Source organism: Prionailurus bengalensis, chromosome E4 (assembly GCF_016509475.1).
Source record: "Prionailurus bengalensis isolate Pbe53 chromosome E4, Fcat_Pben_1.1_paternal_pri, whole genome shotgun sequence".
Taxonomy (NCBI): Eukaryota; Metazoa; Chordata; class Mammalia; order Carnivora; family Felidae; genus Prionailurus; species Prionailurus bengalensis.
In genome coordinates this window covers 42,685,986-42,708,416 of record NC_057360.1, presented here as the reverse complement: position 1 = coordinate 42,708,416, position 22,431 = coordinate 42,685,986, and the positions used below count along the sequence as shown (strand labels likewise).

Below are 22,431 nucleotides of genomic sequence, written 5' to 3'. Positions count from 1 at the left end.
CACTGTTGACTTTGCTGTATTCCTTTTGCAGAGGAGGAGCCACGGCTGGCAGGCCGGGCAGATGCATTTCCCTGGCATGCCCCCTGTAACCCTACCATTTGCCCCTTCTAACCCACCCCCCCATATTTTTATTTGAAAGAAAAAGAAAATCCATTGCTTTGAAAAATAAATGATTCAATAATTTGTTGAGCACCTACTATGTACCTGGTACTATTTTAAGAGCTGAGGATACAGCAATGAAACAAACCTCTACGTCGAGGTCTCTGGTGGCTCAGTTAAGTGTCTGACTCTTGGTTTTGACTCAGGTCATGATCTCACGGTTTGGGAGTTCGAGCCCCGCATCAGGTTCTACACTGACAGTGCGGAGCCTGCTTGGGATTCTATCTCTCTTCCTCTCTCTGCCCCTCCCCTGCTCATGCTGTCTCTGCCACTCTTAAAATAAATAAATACACTTTCAACAAACCTCCATATCTCAGGGCAGAACCGAACTTGTCTTTGGACTTCCCACCTGATTAGTTCTGCATCCGCCAGGCTTTTTCAAAGACCCGCTGCTTGGGGGAAAGGGGCGGGGGGGGGGGGGAGACAATTCTAGTGAATTGTCATCATCACAGTGAGTGGGTGACCTCTAGCATGAGAGGCCCGTCTCCACAACCTACCACGTACCACAAAGCTTACAGACCAGGGTCATCCTGTCCTTAAGACATTTCTGATCTGAAAGGCTGGGCCCGTTCGTATCTCACCATTTATCTGAGAGGTGGAAGAGAAGGCCACTGTTTTAGACCGAGAAGGGAGAAAGAACCAAACGTGTTATTTGGCACATACCAAGCACCAATCCATCAGGACCTTTACAAAAACTATCCCATTCAATGCTCCTGACCTTCTAAGGTCTAGATTATCATCCCCTTCTTCATAGCTAGGATATTGAGGACCACAGAGAATAAACCACTGGCCCCAGGTCATATAGGTCTCTTTTAAAATCACTGATTGTCTGCAGTTCCTTTGGTCTTTATGATGTCTGTGACATCCGGTCACTTGCACACTTATCCGAAGTTACGTCGTAACCAAGTTTTTCAGAAGCACGCCTCCTCTTCTCAGTAAGAGTATTCGAATATATAAGGATTCGCTGAATGGTTGCATGAATAAACTGTCTCAAGTGATCAGGCGAGACTGTTTGGAGGAGTTGGGACCCTGAGCGAGGAGGCAGGGAGAGCAGTGGATCTTCTTTGTCCCATACAGATCCGTGACTAGCTGTAGGTAGGCAACTAACCACCCCCCCCACCTGCACCCCCACTCTGCATCCAGGTAGAATTGATGGGAAGTTGCTGTTTTCATTCAGGGTCAAGGTGTAGAGGCTTGGTCCACAGCCAGTGTAATGAGTCAATATCACCGGGCTCTCAGCCTCGTTGGGCAAGCCTGGGCTCCATAAGCGCTCCAACGCCAAGAATGGGGGGGAGGCGGCTTTGAAGCATGCAAGAGCTACTGGGAAGAACAGTGAGTGGGGGCTGGATGGGGCAGGACAGGGAGAGAGTGACCAAGGAGCAAAAGAGGAGAAGCACAAAGGCAGAAGATAAACTGAGAAACAGAAAAACAGAAGGCAAACGATAAGACAGAAGCAGACAGGACAGACAAGGCTGCGGTGGGAATGCTAAGAGAAGGAGAATGGGGGGGGGGGGGGTTGGCGTACCTTTATCTTACACTTCCCTGAGGGGCTCGCTTTCTCTGTCCTGCAGCTCAGAGGCTGGAATATTCACCAGCTTAGCCTGAAGCAGGCATTTGCTTATGCAGTCAGCCCATCTTTTCTAAGCGCCTACCACGTACCTGCGCTGGGTGCTAGGGACGGAGACTAATTAGATGTCACCCCCGCCTTCCAGGAATTCACAGGAAGACTGTAGAGTCTGGAGCCGCCCGGCTGGGGCTCAAATCCAGGCTCCCCGCTTCTAGCTGGGTGACACTGGGCATGTCATCTAACCTCTCTGCGCCTCGGTTTTCTCATATATAAACAGGATAATCATAGCACCTACTTCATAGAGTTGTCATGGTGATTAAATGAGTTGATACATGTAACGGGTCAGAACAGGGCGGGGCACAGGAAGTGCTGTGTGCTGAAGTGGGCGGTCAGTCCTAGCAATAACGATGCCAGTGCTATAACACAGGGACGGGCAGTTAAAGCGGTGGCCGTCTCTGCCCGCAGGTCAGGAAATGGTTCTCAGAGGACGTGACATTTGGGGCAAGGCTTGAGTCCACCAGGCACAGGTGGTGGGTCTGGGGAGCGTGGTGCCGAGGGCATCTGGGACCCCGGAGTTGGGTATGAAAAGGTGTCGTGCTGTATGCGTGTTGCCTCCTATGGATATCAGGAACACCTTGGACGTGTCCCTCCTTAGCCTCTTTGTTTCCAGGGCTCAGAGCTGAGCTCCCAAGCTGGCAGGTTGCCCAGAACAGCCCCACACGTTTCAGCCTAGAACTGTTGGCCTTTGGGCAAGGGATCTGGCGCATCCCTGCTGGGACTGGTCTCAGGACCATGGTCCCTCAGATGTTCAGATGGCCTGAGGGAGCTGCCTTTTAGCGGGTGAGCTGAACCAGGTTTGGTTTAGAATTCTGTTGCTCTCTGTACATTTCTTCCACCCACACTTTCCCTGCTGATCAGCATTCGATGGACTTGGCGTCCTGAGATGAAGAGCAGAGAAGGCAGAGGGCTCCTGGGGTGACGACTGTTTCCCAGCCTCTACCTGTCATACTGGAATGGCACCAAGGACAGCAGCCAGCATTTCTTGAGCACTTACTGTGTGCCAGGCACCGTGCCAAGGGCTTTACCTACGTTATCCTACTAAATCCTCCAAAACACCCCCATTGGGTAGGTTCTTTTATTGTCTCTATTTATTTATTTACTTTTTAAATGTTTCTTTATTTTTGAGAGGAGGGAGGGGCGGGGGGGGGGGGGGAACAGAGGATCCAAAGCCAGCTCTGCCCTGACAGTAGTGAGCCCTGTGAGGGGCTCGAACTCACGAAACATAAGGTCACGACCTGAGCTGAAGTCAGACGCTCAACCGACGGAGCCACCCAGGCGCACCTGTCTCCAGTTTAAACTCAAGGAAACCGAGACTCCAGGTTCAGTAACTTGCTCAAGGACAAAGAGCTAGATAAAACAAAGGAGTTCTCTCTGACCCGAGGGCTCCTGCCCCTTATCCACTCTCAGAATCCAGTGCCCTTTGGTCTTGGAAGGTTCTCAGGGGGCATCTAGCCCATTCCCCTCCCTCCCTAGGGTGAGAAGCTCCCAAATCCTGTCCAAGCTAGGAACTGCCTGTCCCCTTTGGGGGACCTTCAGAGAGGGTCTTCTCTTTTCTTGCCTCTGTAGGTCACAGCTCTTTGAGAGCCAACATTGGTTCTCTCTGTTTCAGCTAAGTGCCTCCAGGCCACACAGAGCCAGTGGCCTTAACAGCCGGTCCTCACGGCCACAGGAGTGGGAACCAATATGAGGGTGACTTCTGGGAGATGTGAGGGTGGGGTGCAGACCCCAGATTAGGTGGGGATGGTTTGGAAATACCAGCGGGGTGCCTCTAAGTAGGGAGGCTCTTACAAACATCTCACAAGGCGGATCCTTCAGGAAAAAAAACACACGTAAGGAGGGGCAACAGTGTTAGCCAGCCAGCATGGGTCCCCCAGGAAAAGTGGGTCTGTCTTACCTGACCCTTTCTTTTTTAAAGAAAAGAGGGGAAGAGAGAAGAAAGCAGGAAAGGTTATGTTCCTCTATAAAGTGTTCTCAAAGTGAACATTCAAAGGCAGGTGATGAAGCGTCTGTCTTTGGCCTGGGAGGGCAGAGGTGGGATGTCCAGGAGAGAGAGACCCCAGAGGGGCAGCTGGTGGGCAAGCTAGAAATTTAAAAGCTGTGCATAAAGGGAGGGGAGGCACTTGACCTTGCCTGGCAGCCCCTGGCCCATCTTCTACTTCCGGACAGACCTCCCGGTGGGATGAAGGTGGCTCACACAGCTTCAGGCCTCTGAACTTCAGAAGGTGCTTCCCCAGAGTTAGTCCAGGAGTGGAATGCTGGAATCCCACTTCAAGAGGGGACATCCAGAATTTTCCTGCCCATCGTCCATCTCTGAGCACAACTGTGCCTGAGCCATCTCAGACGCAGGGTGGGACTGGGGTCTCTTCATTCAGCAAGTAGTTATCCCAGGCACTGGGAGTACAGGCAACAGTGAGCAACCAGGGATCTCTGCCCTTGAGGAGCTTATACTTTATGGTCTGGGGAAGATGGTAAAAAGAATTGTATGTTTGAGAGTGGCAAGTGCTGACAAAAGAAAGGAAGGAAGGAAGGAAGGAAGGAAAGAAGGAAGGAGGCGGGGTAGGAGAGTCTGTGTTAGGAAGAGGAGAGTTCGTAATTTTGTACAGCGCGGGCCCGAGGTGACCTTGCTGAGAACGTGAGCAAAGAGGAAGTGGAAGCAAGATGGGAAGGTCACGCCAGGCAGAGGGAACAGCAGGTGCGGGGCTCAGAGGTAGGGCCGTGCCTGGTGGGTTTGGGCGACATTAGGAGGCCAGACCTCAGAGAGCCCTGGGGGTGGAACAAACAGTTTCTTCTTTCCTCAGACCAAGATGGGGAGGCTTTGCAGGGTTTAGGGCAGGGGTGACATGACCCGGTCTTTTAAAACCTGAGGTTTCAGCCATCCGTTTCAGCATTTCACTGGGTGGCTAGTCAGGAAGTTGTCCAGCCATCGAAGCCAAGCTAGGCAGTCCATCAGAACTTACCCACTAAGTCCCTTTTTCGTGGGTACTGTCTCCCGAGCAGTGTGGGCTGTGGTGTGGGGCGGGGCGGGGAGGCGGCGGGGGGGGGGGGGTGTAGAATGTAAAGAAACAAAAGACGCAGTCTTTACTGTTAAAGAAACCTACCAGTCAGCTGGGGAGGCAAAACTTACACTCACAAGAAATAACGAGGGAATAATACCAGACAGTTATTTAAAACCAAGTGCTAAACTGTGTGATTTCGACTATAAATGTTATCAGAAGTGTGAGCTGTGTGTGGGAGGGTATAGGGGACGCTTCCTCCAGGAGGTGCGGCTGACTTGGGCCTGGAAAAGGGGGTAGGCTGTGGCTCTGCAGAGGGGGGGGGCCCTCCTGTGGGGAACTTACAGCTGGAGAGGGGGAGGGGGAGAAGGGGGGGCCCAGCAGGGTGGGGTGCAGCCAGGATAGAAGCTCCCCCAGGACAGGCACTTGGTCCCCGGTACAGGCCTTTCCCCACCATCCCGGGACAGGAGAGCAGCCCTCCGGAGAATGAAAACCGGGCCGCACGGCTCTTGCCCTCTCCTACGGAGGGCCAGCATCTCGGTCCCGTGAAGCCCCCTTGCTTTGAGAAGGTCCCGTTTCCAGCCCTCCAGCGTTCTCATACATCTGCACTCCCCTGGTCTGCCACGATCCGCCAGGCTCCTCCCAACACCCCCCCCACCCCCATCCGCCCCCAATCTCTCCACCCCTGCCCCATTGAACCCCATTTTTTCACCCAGCCTGCAGCTGGCTTCTTTTCTTCTTTCCTCTCACCGCCTGGGCTCCTGTTTGATGGGTTACTCCTAGAACATTCCAGTTAGTTTCGGTTCGGATGAACTGGAAGTCAAGTTGAGCCAAAAGGAGCAAACGTTCGCCCGTGAGGGGCGTCTGCCCTCGCCCTGGAGAGAGGCTGCCTGGGTCTCGGGAGTTTGGGCTCACTCCCGATGTGTGCAGAGCTTGCCCTGGAGTGGAGTGGGATCCGTTGGTAGTGCCCTTGCGTACTGGAGACGCAGGCGGACCCTCTGCCCCACTCCCCCCGCCCCCCATTCCCCGGGGCGGCAGGGCAAAGAGCAGGAGCCAAGGGTCCCATGGGCAAAGCGGTCTGCTCAGCAGCCTTCTCCCCCTCCTCTGGGCCGTGGGCAGCCCGGGGAAGGGGGAGAGCCCACCAGCGCTGCCCCAGAGGCTCCTGGCACAACGACCTGGAAGATGCAGGCCTGACCCCAAGGCTCCTCGTGCCTCACCGTCCAGAGGAGCCGGGATCAGCCAGAGCTGGGTTAGAGTCCCTCCCGAACCGCAGGCCCTTGGACATTTGACTTAACCTCTCTGAGCCTCCATACATCGGGGTCAATAACGCCCACTTCATAGGATCGTTAATACCAAGAGCTAACCTCGTCGAGTGCTTGGGGAGAGCCGAAAACTCTACTGCCTTCAGCTCATTTCATCCACAGAGCGCCGTGGGTTACATATTATTTCCCCCCATTTTGCAGTTGAGGAGACCGAGCTGGGAAACGTTAAAATAACACAGCCAGGAGATGTCAGAGCCAGAATTCAGCCCCAAACCTTTCTGACTCCAGAGCCCTGGTTCTCAACCGCCGTGTTAAACGAGCTAATCTATGTAAAGTGCCCGCCACAAAGCAGAAGCTGGATAAATGTGAGTTCCTCTTCTCCTCAATTTCCCCAGCGCCACTCCTCCAAAGAATAGCTCTCCCTACCACATCACGTTTCTTTTCCAGCACCCCCTGGGACGTATGACAGAGGGAACAACGAGAATGAGCTGTCGGCTTGTACCAAGGGAAAAAATAAGGCTGAGAGAGGGTGAGGAATTTGCATAAAATCTTAAAACACCAGGGCTGTGATTAATACCCAGGGCACCTTTCTCATAAGAGTTTTTGTTGTTTAGCCCCACTGGGTCCCAGGCGGTCAGCAGAGGGTGCCTTGCAGACATAAGGACAGAGGCCGTGCTGCAAGGGAGGAGAATGAGAGGCCACCGTGTCCCCCAGGGGCCGTCAAAGCCTGTCCCACCTCCAAATGCTGGAGTATTTCATTCTGGGCCCGGAAGGGTGCTAGCAGGAAGATTGTAAGACGTATGCTTTCTGAACTCGGGTACCGTTTCCAGAGTTTGTTATAAAAAATCTGGGGACTTCTCTGGATAAACCTAGGAAGACAGTATTGAAGGTCAAGGTGTGGGAAGCAAGGATGCTATCTCAACTTTATGACTATTAAACCGGTATACCTTCTGCACCAGGTGTAGCGCCAAGAGAGGGAGGTGGGTAATGGGGAGCAAAGAAGAACAAGGTCACGGCCTCGGGGAACTTCTCAGTCTGATGGGAGAGACTATTTGCGTGCATGTGCGGACACGCATGCACGCACGGTCTATCTGACCTTACCCGGACATAAAAATAGGAACAGAGGACTGCAGACTAGTCTGAATATATGGGCGCCTATGGAATGGCGAGGAGAGAATTGAGGCAGGTGGGTTCCCCGAAACGTCCCTCCTTTTTTCCTTCCCGGATACTCCTTTTCTGGTGGACACGGAGACCCAGGTCTCTGCACACCCCAGCAGGACAGCCCAAGTCTGCCTACGTTCACCCTCAGGGCAGTCGACAGACCTCCTCTGAACTTGCTTGCGGGGATCCCCCAGGGAGAAAAAAGCATCCAAGTCCTAACACTTTAAAACTGCTGGCAACTGAGAGAGTCTTCTGGCCATGTGGCTTGCACACATTTATAGAAATTGGTACATTTTTCTTCAGAACGATTGTACAGCTGACCCCTTGAACAGTACAGGTTTGAACTACGCAGGTCGACTTGTACACGGATTCTTTTCCCCCATAAATATATCAGAAAAAATATATGCATTGGAAACACTTTATTTTGTAAGTAAATATGAATTTCTCTTTCACATTGTTTTCATTTTTGACATGTGGCATTAGTAACACGCATAACATCTGCACATCTACAGTGTTTTGTATCATGTATTATGTATTGATATAGGTCCTGACCGATGATTCATCTTACAAACAGATGACAGAAACTTGCAATGTCAATAAACACAGCACAACGCTGTAAGTGTATTCTCTCTTCCTCTTGATTTTCTTTAAATTTTTTTTGATGTTCATTTATTTTTGAGAGAGAGAGAGAGACAGAGTGCGAGAGGGAGAGGGGGAGAGAGAGAGGGAGACACAGAATCTGAAGCAGGCTGCAGGCTCTGAGCTGTCAGCACAGAGCCCGACGCGGGGCTCGAACTCACGGACTGTGACATCATGACCTGAGCCGAAGTCAGACGCTTAACCTACTGAGCCACCTGGGTGCCCCCCCTTTTGATTTTCTTAACATTTTCTTTCCTCTAGCTTTATTGTAAGAATGCAGTATGTAATCATAGAGCATGTGAAATATGTGTTAATCAACAGTTTTACGTTAGCAGAAAGGCTTCTGGAAGGTCAACATGAGGCTATTAACAGTTAAGTGTTCGAGTCTGGGGGGAGTCAGAGGTTATATGTGGATTTTTAACGGTGCGTGGTGGGGGAGGGGGCGTCGGTGCGTTGAATTCTGTGTTGTCCAAGGGTCAATGATATATGTGTGGTTGGCAGGATAATGGTCTCCCAAAGGTGTTCACCTACGACTCCCCAGAACCTATGAGTTTGCCATGTTATGTGGCACAGGGTCTTAAGGTTGCCATCAGCTGACCTTCAAATAAAGAGGTTATCCTGAATTACTCAGGGAGGTCCCGTGTAGTCAAGCACAACCGTCCTTTAAATGTGGGAGAGGGAGGCAGAAGTCATTGTTAGAGCAATGAGATGGGGCAAAGACTTGACAAGACCTTCATCCTGAGAACATGGAAGGGGCCATGAGCCAAGGAATGTAGGCAGCTCCAGAAGCTGGAAAAGGCAAGGAAGCCGATTCTTCGAGAGCCTCCAGAAGGAGCACAGACCAGCTGACACTCTGATTTTAGCCCGGTGAGACCCAATTTGAACTTCTGACCATCTGAACCGTAAGATAATAAATGTGTTGTTTTAAGCCACTAAATTTGTGGTAATATGTTACAGCAGCCACAGGAAATTAATATGAGGCGGCTGTAGGTGGAGCAAAGCCAGTGGACCAGAGCCCCACGGGCTCAGCCTCCTCCTGACCCATAACCCCAGAGGAATCGCTTCACAACCCACACGCTCTGGACAGCTCGGTGGGAAACACACTGTGTGTGAAACGCAATCCGGTTATTTTCCGGACGATGAAACTGAGGCCCAGGAGAAGGGCCTCTGTCAGAGGTCACACCGAGTTAGCGGAACCGCACAAACTGCCATCCAGGGCCTGCGCCCGTCTTGTCAGAAATCTCGGGCGCTTACACACATTCCCTCGTCCACTCATCCATTTTCAACAAACGTATGTGTGTGTGTTCACCTGCAAAGACGCGGTGCTGTGCTAAGCACTGGGCAGAAGCAAAAGCAAGTTCCAAGCTCCGGGAGGTGGGAGAGCGTTGCCCGAGTGCTGATCCTGCCCTCGGCTCCTCCCTGAACTCAGTTTCTTCCAAACCCAGGCCTTCCGCACAGGGTTCTTAGGGCCCTAGGGCCGGTCCCCAACTGGCCCGATCACAGGCACCTCCTCAGGTAGAGGTGCAGCTCTGTGAAGGGAGGGGCCCGGCCCCCTGGGCCCAGGCTCACCTGTCCCCCTGCAGCCCTGCAGCATCTGTCGACCTGACGCTCTTCGGGGGCACAGGGCTGGGCCCTGAGGAGGGGACCAACGCCCGGAATCAGCACCCCGATAGCATAACGTTATCTCCTTCCTGCCAGGCCCTCCCAGCTCTCCCCACAGCACACCTGAGCCACAGGCCGGCCCCCAGGGCTGCCAGCTCCTGGTATCGGTCTCCATGGCAACCCCGCATTTGCCGTTCTGGTTTCTAATGACTTATTGGCAAGTGTGGTAATTTGCAGAGCTTGGCAGGCAGAGCTGGGGGGGGGGGGGGCTGGTGAGGAGGTGGGGGGCAGCAAGAGGGACGCAGCGGTGGGGGGGGGGGTTGGGGATTGGGATGGAGACAGAGGCACACTTTCCTTCCCGCCCCACCCTTCCTATTCCCTGCTGACTAATATCTGGAGTAAGGGAGCTGCTTCTGGTCCAGGGCCTCCCCCCCAACCCCCAGGAGCCTCCGTTCTCTCCAGGCCCCTGAGAAGGAGACAGATGGACAGACAGATGTGGAGCACAGCTGCTCACCTGTCAGGCAGAGGCAGGCAGGCAGGGGGTGGGGGACAACAGCCGTGTTCATCCCCAGCAGGTCAGACTGCTTGTGTTTCCTGACGCTCTCCTGCCCGCTCCCCAGGCCCCATAGCCTCTCTGCCTCACGGGAAGGGAAGCAGGGAAGGTCTGTCCTCAGGACGAGTCCTGGCAGCTCCCCGGCCCTTCATACGCTCAGAGGACCAAGCTGGGCAGCGCTGGATGAAATGCCAGCTTGCATAGGTAGTGGGCGAATCAGCCAAACAATCAAAGGGGGAGAGATGGGGTGGGGGTTAGGGGGTGACTGGCTTCACTTTTCTTCAGCAGAACTTACCCAGCCTCAAAACTACTTCCCCAGGGGAAGGCAGTAGGGAGCCTCCGACCACGTTGCTGCAACAACCTTCCTGCACACTTCTCTGCCTCCCCCCTCCCTTCTGTCCCTGTCCATTCTGTTCTGTTTGTATACCGTTAGAGGCAGCCTGGTGGGCCGCAAAGAGCACCGTCTTTAAAGTTGGCTGGCCCTGGGTTAGGATCCTGTGGCCCCTGCTTCCCAGCTCTATGACCTTGGACATGTTTCTTAACCTCTCTTTGAGCCTTGGTTTGCTTCTCTGTAAAATGGGGTTAAAATACCCATCGCGCAGGTTGTGAAAAGGAAACGCACTCATACCTGTAAAATGCTCGGCACACAGTTAGCCCCGATAAATACGAAAGAATTTTTAAAGTGATCTTTTATCCACCCAAATAAATAGGAGCGATGTGATCAATAATTTAAAAAATTCCAGTGGGCTCAGTAGGGTTTTCTTTTTTAAATATTTGAGAATAGTCTTCATTTATTCAGTAAATATTTATAGAGTATCTACTGTGTGCAAAGTACTGGGTCAAGTGCTGGGTCTTCCCTGATAATTTACGATGAGGGTGGAATTAGGCTGCGTGTATACTCTCTACGCATATAGCCTCTGACAGGAGATGGAAGGAGAGGGAGGCCAGGGAGAGCGGGCCAAGATCAGCCACGTAAGTGGACCTTCCGTGGATCTCTGAGACGTGGCGGCTCCAAGGGAAACGTGTGCCTTGTAAAGGCTCCGTCTGAGTCCTGTGCAGCGAGACCTGCTGCCTGACTCCCCAGAAACAGTGAGTCTCTTTTGGGAACTGGAAAGTGGGTGAAGGAGCCAGTGGGTGGCTGCTCCCCTACTTTCATAAGCCCCTGCCGAGGCTTGAGGGGGCCGCCAGGGACCACTCAGCCACCGGAGACAAGTGTCTTGGCCTCACCGGGGCACCTGAGCGGATCACGGATCCCTCAGCTTGGGCTGGGAGGGAGGTGAGGGGAGCAGGGGGGGAGCCGGGGGACTTGGCTTCCACCTCTGCCAGCAGATGGACTTATGCCTGCAGCGGGAGTCTGTCTGTTCTTCTATCAGCCTCCCTGCAGCTCCCTCCGAGACCGAGCAGCAGAGATGCGCAAAACGGAACGTCAGACACGGCCGGGGCCCTGGAGGGTGTCTGGCCCACGCTTCCCCCACCTTCTCATTCACCTTATAGCACACACACACAGCGATGATGGCTCCGGGACTCTGACCGAGGGCTAAGGGGGGCGGTCAACATCTCAGCACACCCAAACCCATGCCTGCGGCCCCCTAACATAAGTTGGGGAGGTCTAGTCAAGCCAGTTCCCCCAGCCTATTTTTATTGATGAGAAATCGGAGATCCAGGGAGGTCACATAGCATGTTAGTCTCATCAGGACTGCATATAAATCTCCCAACTTTCTGACCCTGTGCTGTTTCTATTACCTCTTCTAAAGACTCCTTCCATTTTCTTTCCTGGAGAACATGCTTCAGATGGCAAGGGAATAGAATTTCTCTGAGACCATGATTCCCCAGATCTCATAAAATCAGGCTACATCCCCCCCTCCCCGCCACCGTCATCACCAGCCACCGTCCTATTTCAGCGAAGCCTTTGGCGTCCACCCATAGACATCCTCCCCTTTCCGAGCCCATCTGCTGTCCTGGGTGAGACCAGTGATTCCAGGGGCCGCTCTTACTACGCCCAGACCCATCAGCCCTTCCCACCTCAGCCAGTCGCCTGCAAAGCTGCCATCACCTATTAGAGCATCCTGCTTTCTGGTCACCACCTCTGGCCTCCCAGCCTGCTTGTCCGATGACTCGCCCACAACCATTCTGTAACCCCATTGGGATTTTCGGTCCACTGGCACCTCTCCTTTCTCTCCAGATATAGCCTTCCTCCGCCTTCCCTTCCCTGATTCCAGATACATTCCATCTTCCATCATTTTAGGAACCGCCCCCTCCAATATCCTAAACTCTCTTGACCCTCTGTCTTTTTATTACCCCAGTCTGGTGAAGTCCCAGTTCTGGATCAATTACTCTCTGCTGCTTTCTGCCCGCATCCAGATAACTCAACCCTCTAGAAAAAGGCACAAACTAAGGCAGATCGGTACCTCCAGAAATTCACCATCACCAACCCACCTTATTCTCCAGAAGCACCTGGTGTTCCCACCACATTCCCCTGGTTGTCCCTCTCCTGACTCCCCACAAGGCCCGTGTCCCACCTTCTTCCCCAAACCTCTACCTTCGCCCTCACTCTCCGCAGAGGACCTCACCTCCCTCTTCACAGAGAAACACAAGGCCTCGGGCAGGACCCCTCAGCCCGTCACACCAGACCCCCAGACACACCTGCCTCGGTGCCTGTCTTCCCTCCTTCCCTCCTGTGTCAGCGGAGGAGGCCACTCGTCCCCCAAGCTGGGTTCTTGATCCTGTTCTCCGGTCTCCTTGGGAACATCCTTCCCACCATGCTCAAGCTTCTCCCATCTTCAACAACAAAAGCAAAAGCCTTCCTCAGGGCCCAGCTCTGCTCCCTCGCACCTTGTCTCCTTTCTCCTGCCGAGCCAGGTCTCCAGGTCTCCCGGGAGAGTTGACCGCCCTGGCGCTCCTCTCCTCTTGCTGGTGTCTGCACCTCCCACTTCTCCCCCTGCCCCGCTCCAGCCCGGCTCCCTCCCCCATCCTGCTCTCCAGGGCACTCTACCAGGGAACAGTTTTTAGTTCTCAGAAGCATCTTTCACTCCCTTCTGACACATTCCTTTCCCTTGGCTTCTCTGGCCCCATATTCCTGGCTTTTCTGCTCACTCCCAAGTCATCTTGCTGACTCATCCTTCCCTTCTCCATCTCTAAACGTTGGCGTTCCGTCTGGTCTGGTTCAAGGCACTCTCTTCCGACTAGACACTTGTCCCTAGGCCATCTCATGAAAGGCGTCTATTAACAGCCACGTGCAGGTGGCACCCAGGAGTACGCCCCCAACCTGCATCCTTTCATCTCCGTTCGTATCCTTAACATCCACCCGTCCAGCTGACGAAGTCGGGTGTCCCGAGAAACCTCAGACTTGGCATATCGAAAGACAGTCTTGATCCTCGTCCTAAATCTCTCACTGCCTTCTCCGCCCCCTGCCGGCTCCCCTCCAGTGTTAGAGAATGGCACCTCCTGCAGCCAGTTGGATACGCGGGGAGTCACCGTCCAGCTTCCCCGCACCCCCGCCCTGCACCCCTTGGTGTCCAGCCCCTCACCAGTGGCTGTCTGATCCCCGGGTAGCACCCAGACCCCACCACACAGGGGTCTTCACAGCTTCCACTTCACCCCAACCTGCACCACTGGGGTCACCTTGTGACCGGTATGCCTGCATCTACCCTCACACTTCAAGTCCCATCTCGGAATAGCGACCACAGTGACCTTTAAGGGATACAGATCTGATCTGAGCACGATCTCCCAAACTCTCGAAACACTTCAGTGTTTTCAGTGGTACCAGTGCCCTCTCCTGCTCTGCACCCCGCACATTGGATTCTTTCAGTTCTTGGACTGCTGGCCTCTTTTTCGCCTCTTGGCCTTTACACCTGCTGTTCTTTGGCCCTTGGTCACTCTCTCCACCTCATATTCGTCCTCCCATCTTTCAGATATCAGCCCAGATAGCCCTTCCTTAGAAAAGTTTCCCCAGGGTACCTCGAGAATCTTCTCAGGCCCGTGTTAGACACTCTCATAACGTCCTGTAGGCTTCCTTCATAAGATGCATCATGTTATCTAATTATATAATTGTTTACTAGATAAATGTCTGTCTTTGCCAGTAGACTGTGGCGCCATGAGAGCCAGGGCCCTATCTGTTCAGTCCACCATTGTAGCACTGGTTCCTGGCACGTATGAGGCGTTCAGAGAACATTTGGGGGGTGACTTCCTTAGTGAAAGGTCTTTAAAATTTTTTTTCAACGTTTTTATTTACTTTTCGGACAGAGAGAGACAGAGCATGAACGGGGGAGGGGCAGAGAGAGAGGGAGACACAGAATCGGAAACAGGCTCCAGGCTCTGAGCCATCAGCCCAGAGCCCGATGCGGGGCTCGAACTCCCGGACCGCAAGATCGTGACCTGGCTGAAGTCGGACGCTCAACCGACTGCGCCACCCAGGCGCCCCAGTGAAAGGCCTTTAGATACAAAATGGATCTCATGGGAAAAGCCAGAGGGAAAAGCAACCCCGAGTGAGGCATTGGTAGACCAGCTGACCAGGCCTGGCCCCCCTCTTCCTCTCTCTCCTCCTTTCCCTTCTCTGCCCTCGCCTCCCTAAAGACTCTGCCCGGATTCAAAGGGGATTTACTCCAATTTTCCAAGCAGAGGTACAGGCCCCTCTTCACCAATAGTTTTCAGCAGCAATAGCCATAATCTCTCATACCTGAACAGTTCTTTACAGCCTAAAAGCTCTTCCACGTATGTTGTGGTGTTTGAGTTTTCTATGTCTTTTGAGCCACACTCCAGCTTCCTGTGTGTTACGGACCCTTGGTTCACAGTGGGGGGACCTGTAGCTCAGGAAGGTTTGGCGGCTTTCCCACAGTCGGGGCTGGTCAGTGAGAAGGTGGACTTGAACCCGGTGCTTGTGGCCTCACTTCCATGCTCTCCACACAGGCTTGTAGAAAAGAGGATGCTGCGGGTTCTGGCTTATCCGCAGCAGTGGTACCAAGGAAAAATCCACAAAGAGCAAAAACCCACGTGGTGTGGGAAGAAGAGGGCGGGTCTGGAGGGTGGCGCGCAGTCTGGTTTTCAGGAGTCTGACCTCCTGTGTGATTAAGGCCAGTCCGGGTTGGCTTTGCGGTGCCCGTGCTGGGCCCCTCACTCGCTCAGATACTTACAGTTCGTCATTCAGTGCTGGGATAGACTCAGCGGTCCAGCTCTCTCTGGGGTCCCCGGAGCCGGAGTGCCCGGGGAATCCACACAGTAAAGAGCCAGGGTGGTTGAGGCTGGTGGGGGACAGTGGCTCCTCACCCCTGCCTCCCCAAGGACAAAGTCTGGGCTCTGGAGGCATACACGGCCTCCTTGGCTTGACTTATGCCTCCTTTGCAGCTTCTTTTCCTGCTTCCGTCCGCCTCCCAAATGCTCAGGTAAAACCAACTGCCCCTGGTTCCGCAGCCATCCCGTGCCACCCATGCCTCCAGGTTTTGCTTGGACTGTTCCTTCTGCCTGGGTGCCCTTCATATTCTCCTCGCCTGGCTGATTCTTGCCATGCCTCGATACTTGGCTGTAATGATATCTTCTCCAGGAAACCTTCCCCCAAGCCCGCAGAACTCCTCCCATGTGGGGGCACACTCAGCACATCCTGTTAAAGATCTCTCTTTGCTGTGTCTTCCTCTTCTGCCGAAAAGGAAGCTCCTCAAGGACAGAGACTGTGGCTTATCCACGTTGCGACTCCAGTGCCCGGCGTATCGTAGTAACAACAACAATATGTAATAATGGCTTACGATGTGCTAGACGCTATATTAAGTGCTTTATATTAACTCAGGGAACCTCAAAAATAGCTTTATGCTGTAGGTACTATACCAATTTAAACACACACACACACACACACACACACACACTTTTAGGGAACCTGGGTAGCTCAGTCGGTTAAGCATCTAGCTTCAACTCAGGTCATGATCTCATGCTTCATGAGTTTGAGCCCCACATGGGGTGAGCTCGAGCCCTCCTTCGGGTGAGCTCCGCTCCCTCTCTCTCTCTGCCCTTTGTGGGATTCTCTCTCTCTCTCTTTCTCCCTCTCTCTGCCCCTCACTCACTTGTGCCCTGTCTCTCTCAAAAAAACAAAAAAATAAAAATAAAAAATGTTTTATTTTCAAATATGTATAGATTCACTAGGACTGCAAAGAAATGTACAGGGAGGTCCTGAGTTCTCTTCATCCAGCCCTTCCCATGTTAACAGCATACATAGCTAGCGTGCAATGTCAAAACCAGGAAGCTGACATTGATATAATGCGCTCATCCAAATTTCACCGGTCATATATGCGTTCGTTTGTGTGCGTGTAGCTTTGTGTAACCAGCACCACAATCAAGATTACTTACCTGTCCGAGGCTCCTTGTGCCAACATTTCTAACCACACCCGCTCATCCCTAACCCCTGGCATCTGCCCCCTGCCCCCATGGCTACGATTATCTCACAAATGTTACCTAAATGGATTCGCACTGTCTATAGTCTTTTGCTTTGGGCTTTTTTTTTTTTTTTCTTTTACCATCCGTATAATTTCCTTGAGGTTCATCCGGGTTGTTGCCTATGTCAAGACTTTGTTCCTTTTCGTTGCCCAGCAGTATTCTGTGATAGGGATGTGCCATAGTTTAACCATTCACGCACCGCAGTGTGTTTGCATTACCCCATTCGCGTGAGAAAACGAACTTGCCCGGGGTTGCTCCACTAGGAAGTGGCACTTAGTATACATTTAGGAACAGGCACCTAATGGATGTGTATTGTACCAAGCTCAGCTCAATGAGGACACTTCACGTTCTTCTCTGGTGTTTTACACAGGGTAGGCGCTCAAGAGATGCTTGCCAGTGAGGCTAGGAATGAGACGGCGTCTATATTTACATGGGTGCAGCCACGCCTAACCTAGCCCTGTGCCTAGACATTCACAGGAGAGAACCAGGTCCCTCTCAATGTCTTACATAACTGCACTTTCAGTTTCTCTTGGAATATCAGAAAAGGAAAATTGGGACAGTAAATATGGTCATACACAGGGCCGGCACTTAATTGCCTAAAATGCCCAAAGCCATTGGTTCCAAATGAATATGTGCCATATTGGCATGGTAGTTTGCATCTAATTTGCAGGTTGCTCATTTTAGCACAACGCGAGGAAACCCTTACAACTCCTGCTTCTTGTCGCCGCTGCCCTCTTAGCTGCTCCCGGGTCAGGCTGTGCCACTACAGCCTGCAGAAACAGTGGGTCGGGTCTTGAACTCACCCACCCGAGGCTGAAGAGTCCGCCGGGCCATTTTCTCCCGTAGAAGAGGAGCCGCATTATTGCCACTCGGCAGGGGCCTCCGGAGGCTTAATTAAGGAGGATTTGTGGAGCTGTTGGAAGTCCTCAGCCTCAGGTGTGGAGAGCCAAATGCGATTAAGTGATTGGAAGGGAACCACAAGTCAGACTAGTCTCGCTCTTGGGCACAGCGCCCGGGAGATGGGCTCGCTTGAGCACCTCTGCCCTCCCTCGGTTGGGAGAGGTGAGGTGCCAGAGAGCCAGCCCCGGGCTCCAGCGACAGGGACACATCGGAGATCAGCGGGGTCTCCAGGGCGAGACTTTCACAGAGGGTGTTGGGAAACGTGTCCCAGGGCCTCCAGGGGAGCCTGTGGTTTTATTCCAAGCAAGGCCTTACCAAGGGCCCGGGGTTAGAGGGACAGATAAAAAGGGTAGGTCCGGGTAGGTCCTGCCCTCAAGGAACTGCTAATGGGTTGACCTCCGCTCAAAGCAACGAAGAATAATTAAACGCGGGAACTAAATTGTACGGGCCCTAAAGCTTATGGTAGTGGGTGGAAACGAGAGACCGCGTTAATTGGAGGACATGTCCTGGAGGAGGTGAGACACACGCGTACCCCCCCCCCCACCCCCCGCAAGCCTGAGCTGAAGAATAAGCCTGGGAACGTGCTTCCCAGCGGTGCTAAACCAGTGACCCTGGCTCCAGGAGAAAGCGTTGGCCGAAAGCAAATACGGAGCTAGTGTGGAGTTCACCAAGGGGCATGAAACAAGGCTTCAGGGTAATTTTGACCTTGCGGCAGGCGATTCGGGATGGTATCCTCAGACCCCTGGGAATGCATGACCCCTCTCTGTTGTCAGAGGCACTTCAGAGGAAGAGCTGGAGGAAGGGAGGATAGTTGGGAGTGGTTGGGGAGGCAGAACGGTCTGTTGGGGGGAAAGGGCAAGTTAGGCAGTGGGGCCGATACTGGGGAGAGGGTATGTGTGATCGGAGACCCATGTCCTAAGGAACTCAGGTGGAGGTTCGGCGCTTTAGGGCACTGAATGGGGAGGAGCTACCCCTGGGACGGTGACTGGGATAGAGGTAGAGCTGCTGGGATGGGGGGAGTGGGGAGATGCTGCACGAGGCCGTAAGGAGAGGCAGCCACGGAAGAGTGGGGAGAGGCTGGTCCCGGAGGGAAGGTGAGCGCTGGGAGCCCCGAAGCCAGGAAGAAAGCTCCCAAAGGAAGGGTTTTAGCCACGCTGGGTGATTCTGGCCAGAGCCCCAGAGCCCCAGAGCCCACCGACCCCTGAGAAGACGCTGCTGGATGATGGCACATGGCCGGGAGAGGGAGGAGGCTGTGTGGTTCGAGGGAGTAACAGACAGAAGGGGCATTCTGATGGTTCTTCTCAAAGGTGGAGAGAGGATACATGAAGGACTAGGTTTCCTGAGGAGGGGGGAAGGGAAGAGAGTGGTGTTCACAGGGAGGAAACCTCTCTCCCAAGTCAGAGGGCAGCGAGAGAGAGTGGGCCGCGAGGGGGCGGGCAAAGGGGGTCACGCCCGCCACAGGCACAGGCCCCTGAGGTGGGCAAGGTCATCTCTGCGGAGCGCAGGGTGCGGAAGGAAGGAAGCACAGCGAGCAGCAGGTGTAGACAAGGGCTCTGCAGAGTGCGCCAGGGCGGCAGCAGGAGAGGAATGAACGGATTGCAGCAGAGGGGGCGGGTGAAGCCGGAATCATGAATCTATAATAGGGCTGGTCTGTCGGCTTCCGTACTTCTCCCTGCGATGCTTTGGGAGGAGAGAGATGGGGGCTGGGAGAACTGAGACAGGGGCAGCAGTGGCCTCAGTTTCCCAGGCTGCCCAGCCTTCTGCAGAGAGACCCTCCCAGCCTGGCCTCTTCCTGTGAACGACCCAGCGAGGAGGTCCGTTCGCCCGGCCTTGTCGCCTGGGGAACTCTGCACTTTGCAGAGCTCGAGGCCATTTCTACTTGGCCCGACTTATCAGTGGGCCCGGTTCTAAAAGAGCCGCATTTGCCCTCCCCTGCTCTCTCTGCCCTGTTCTCATTTTTCTCCCCTCCTTGCTCTTGAGGCCGCAGCTTAATAGCCTGCAAGAGGGTCAGACGGGGAAGATGAATGCCGGCTGGTGGGGGGACTGCCCGGGCCTCTCCGTGAGGGAGGTGATGGAAGGCGGGGAACAATGGATAATCCGAGGAGACAAACAGGCACAGGGAAGAGCTTGCAGGATAATCCGAACGGTATTTCCACTCGTGCTTGGTATGTGCTGTGGTGACCTCAGTGCCTCCGATCTGCTGGTCTAATTACGTCTGGCTTGGAGAACGCTGGTTGCATTTCCCAGAGTAGAGTAGGCAGTGAGGAGAAACCGGGATGGGCAAAAAATGTTTGTTGGAAAGCCACCAAGTGAATAATCCTCAAGTGCAAACACAAGCAGGATGGAGGGTCTGTGATGGCTGCCGTCCTAAGACTTGCACCAGAGCAGTCCAGATGCTGGCAGGTTCCTGATCAACGTATTCCTCACACCTTGTGTGTTGACCCCTTCGTGGCCATGTTAACCAGGGAGAATGGCTGGCAAATCCCTTAGGAGGAATGTCAGGGCAGCGGTCCAGTAGGACTTCCCTGTCCCTACCTGTACCTTGCTGACATGCCCCAAGTCCACAGGCTGATGATGCCTCTGGATGCTCTTCGCTGGAGGAACTATGAAGACCCCCAGGGACTGCTGCCCTCCCCTCCCCCCCCCCACCCCCAACATTGGTTGATGCTTCCTTTGCACGTTTGCTATCCATTAGTGTGAATGGTCCAAATGAAGGCCGGAAAGGGCCTGCAAGGGAAAGCACATAAGATTGAAGGAATATCCAGGCTCTGGAAACGATCCATTTGAGGAAACATGGGTTCTGGTTCCCGCTCCGGCCTCAGTGTCCTGTCTAATCTTGAGTAGCTCACCAAAGCTTTCGGGGCCTCCGTGTCCCTGCTGATGTCATCTTTCCATCTCAGTCCCTTGAGCGGGAGGTTAGTAGAACCGGTTTCCAGTCATCATGAAACCAAGCTGTGCTGTGCCCTAGGCAGTGGCATCCCTAGTTCCTCCCAGACTTATGACAGGGCTGGACTGTTTCTCAGGGTCCAGACAAGGGACTGTGGCTAATCTAGAGCCGCCTGACCTGGGTCTAAGGCCTTCCTCCCAGCTACTTACCAGTTGTTTGACCTTGAAGTTATTCTTTACCTCCAGGTCAACTTTTTATCCATAAGACTTATACCCTAACACCAAGATGTTTGGGAAAATAAGGTAATTGTGAGAAAGCATTGTGCAAATTCTCAAATGTGCTGTCACAGTTAGAGGTTGAGAGGGAGAGGTGGCAGGGAACAGGGAAAGATCAAGGGCTTGAATCCTACAGAGTTCACAGGCCAGCTATTTGAGAGTTTATGGCCTTGGACGAGTTGGCGAATGTGTCCTAGTCTTGATTTCATCTTTAATAAGGTGGACGTAAGTAAGCCGGGTCGGGGAATTATTGTGAGGTCCAGATGACATGGTGTTTGTAAAGGCTCAGACGTATAGTAAGTGCTCCCAAAATGTTCCTCCCTGCCCTGTATCTCATCCCTCCCAGGCCTTCAAGTCAAGGTCGACTCAGAAGACATCATTTGCATACATTTTCAGACGTTCAGCCTGTCCTGGCATTTAGCTGTGGAAATGCCACACCGTCGGCACTTTCCCCAGGGTCTCCTCTTTAAGCCCGTGTCTTCGGTCTTTGGGTTTCTTCTTTCTGTCCAAGGGCCATCCCGTGGTGCGCCACTTCTGCTTCCCCAGCCAGCAGCAGGCTGCTCCGTGATGTTTGCCAGGGTGCCCAGGGGACAGGAGTGCTGGAGAGGGCTCCTTGTCAGAACAATTCTTTTTCCCTGATGAGGGGGCCCACTCCCTGTCCTGATCCTTCTTTGCCCAGAGAGCTGCCCCACATTTCCCACTACTGCTTCCTCTATGCTGGAGTGTGGCCAACCTCTAACCCTCCCTGCCAAGGGCATCTGGGAGTCCTTAAGCACCCCGCCACCCCTCATGGCTCCCAGCAGGATGGCACTTAGGCCATTTGACTGGGCACATGTCCAAGCCCCTGTAGTCTTGTTTGTGGACCACGGGTCTCAAAAATCACCCTTGGGGAGGACAGGGATGTTGTTAACAATGTACATTCCCAGACAGCACCCCAGACCAACTAAATAGATTCCAGAGCGGCCAGAAATCTGCGTTTTAAATAAGTCCCCGTGTGATTCTTACGCACAGTAAAATGTGAAAGCCGTTGGTGTCTTTTTTTCCTCTCTCATTTTTATTGAGGTGGGACTCCTACAGTGAAACACACAAATCGTGAGGTGTGCAACCTGGTGAATTTGTCCACAGGGTTCGTGATGCCCCCCAGGTTACCCCAGCCCAGATGGAGATGCAGAACCCTTCCAGCTCCCCCGAAGGCTCCCTCATGTGACCTGGAGACGTGGCCACTATTCAGAGTTCCAGCCACATGGGCTAGTCTCGCTGTTTTCAAATTTCATATGATTGGAGCATTGGCTTCTTTCAATGTTGCGTCAATACTCCTTACTCTTAAAGGCCCAGACGACTCCTCCTCCATTCCCTGCACTTGCCCTTTCCCCCAAGATAGGTAGGTAGACAGGCAGGCAGATAGGAACCAATGAACAAAGAAAGAAAGGAAACACAGTCTTCTAGGTCCTGACCTTAAACCCCTCTGTTGCAGCTTCCTCTCTATCCTCCCCTCCTCGAGCCTTGTGGAAGTCACGTTCGGTCACCGGCCTTCAAGCATTAGTGCTCTTGGAGGCTCAGGACCTGTCACTCTGCGGCCGCGGAGGACCCGGCCGCCCATTCCCCTGCCGATCTCTCCATCAGCTGCCGGGACCACTCATCTGTTGGGTGTGGACTGCCAGAGAGTCCAAGCACATTCCAGATGAAATTGGCCAATTTGAGCTACAAATGAAAAGACAAATGAGCTGGAAATTGCACAGAACAAGCCTACTTCTCATCAGTAGGTATCAGTCCTGACATGCTGAGCTGAGCAACTTCTTTAGGCTTTTCCCTGCAGCTGAGGTCAGAAAGGCTTTCCCAGCCCCGGTGAACCCCAACCCCTTCGCATCTGGCCAGGGCCAGGCAGAGGAGCAGCCCAGGAAGCTTTGAGGGGAAGCTAGCAGGGGGGAGGCGAGGGGAGGGGTAGGAGGGGACAGG

The 22,431-nt window shown here is 53.5% G+C and overlaps 1 protein-coding gene across 2 annotated transcripts in view; it reads left to right on the top strand.

Moving 5' to 3' along the window:
- The window catches only part of LRRN2 (leucine rich repeat neuronal 2), a 61,678-nt gene that overhangs the window by 2,129 nt on the left and 37,118 nt on the right, over positions 1 to 22,431 (top strand). Inside the window, exon 1 of one of the 2 annotated variants that reach the window (XM_043569025.1) lies at positions 5,941 to 6,406. The exons of the other annotated variant lie outside the window; for it this stretch is intronic. The gene's annotated coding sequence lies outside the window, so the exon portion shown is untranslated. Of the gene's footprint in view, positions 1 to 5,940; positions 6,407 to 22,431 lie in introns of those variants that run through there. 2 annotated transcript variants of the gene reach the window in all.